Source organism: Nicotiana tabacum, chromosome 15 (genome assembly GCF_000715075.1).
Source record: "Nicotiana tabacum cultivar K326 chromosome 15, ASM71507v2, whole genome shotgun sequence".
NCBI classification, from domain to species: Eukaryota; Viridiplantae; Streptophyta; class Magnoliopsida; order Solanales; family Solanaceae; genus Nicotiana; species Nicotiana tabacum.
The window spans coordinates 26,423,253-26,424,715 of record NC_134094.1 but is presented as its reverse complement, the minus strand read 5'-3'; the positions used below and the strand labels follow the sequence as shown (position 1 = coordinate 26,424,715).

Below are 1,463 nucleotides of genomic sequence, written 5' to 3'. Positions count from 1 at the left end.
CTTTCTAGCAATTTTAGTAAGATTGTGCTTTGCAATAACAATAATCATCAATTGAGTGGGTTTATAGTTCATCAGTTTAAGCTTACATTTCTCCCTTCAAAGTTCATCTAACTCCTTATTTATTCTAATATTTTATAATATTTTAAAATATTTGTACTAATTAGCACAGAATACAGGTGCAATGTACGTGTCCAAAAACTAGTAGCTCATACTTACCCCAATTCTCTTAGGAAAAAACAATGAATAAAAGGGAAAGGAGACAGGTGAAATTATGTCAATGTTGCAAATTCTATCGTGGTTGGAACTGCCAGAAGGTATATGGGCCAACATATTACATAGGCTAGGTGCGGTGCAGATACTGTTGACTTTACAGAAAGTGTGCATTACATGGAGGCGCGTGTGCAAGGACCCGTCCATGTGGCGAGTCATTGACATGTGGAATTATGGTGGCCCTTATATCCAGCCTTACGACTTAAGAGGAAATGTGTTGCCATGCCATTGTTCGAAGCCAGGGTGAAGTAGTTGACATCAGATTGGCGTTCTTCGCCACGAAAGAATTGCATTTTTTCCTAGCGGACAGGTAATTTCTGCCTTCCTTAATGTATGTTTCCACTTGCTTTCCATTTATTCATTTTTTCTTTTGATCACCAGATCAAGAAAACTTAAAAGACTTAGTATTGCGTGGTGCTACTCAAAACTGAAACGCGAAGGCTTGATTGAAGAAGTTCAAAAGTTGCCATCATTGGAAGAGCTAAGTATGATAGACGCTGCTATCACAATTAAATCTATTGAAGCTCTTGGGCGCTCTTGGCCATGGTTAAAGTCGTTAAAATTGAAGAGGATCTCCAGTAGTATGTAATCCGGTGATGAAATAATTGAAGAGGCTCTATCTATTGCTCAAAGCCCCCTGCCTTGCACCTCATTCAGCTCATTAGGAACAGTATGACAAATGAAGGCCTTCAAGCTATTCTTGATGGTTGTCCTAATCTTGTATCACTTGACATGCGGGGATGCTTTAATGTTAGACTCGACAAAGTCTTGAGTAGCAAAAGTTCTCGACATATTAAGGATGTGAAGCTCCCTCATAATTCCATGGAAGGTTTTGAATTATGATTTGATCCTGGGGGAGGGGTTTCAGTCGACAAGTATAACATATCTGATGATTACTTTGGTTTTTGAAAAGATATAAGGGTTTTGTTTCTATCAATAGCCTATTAATTCTGACGTTGTGGGACATTTTTTGGTCATTGGATTGTGAAGCTCTTCTTGCCACTTGAATTTTATCAAGTATATTGATAAGTTATATGTATTTTATTTTGATGATTTAACAAATTTTAGATGAGAACCAGATAGTGAACCTTATACAATTAGCCTCCGCATTCAGAACAATAAGTAAAATGCCTGGCACAAGTTTCAATGAAATCAGTTAAGGGAACACATACACACATACATATATATATATT

General features: G+C 37.2%; 1 pseudogene; it reads left to right on the top strand.

The window, feature by feature from the left end:
* The first annotated feature begins 271 nt into the window (after positions 1 to 271).
* Positions 272 to 1,113, top strand: LOC107784118 (putative F-box/LRR-repeat protein 23; annotated as a pseudogene).
* Positions 1,114 to 1,463: the final 350 nt, after the last annotated feature.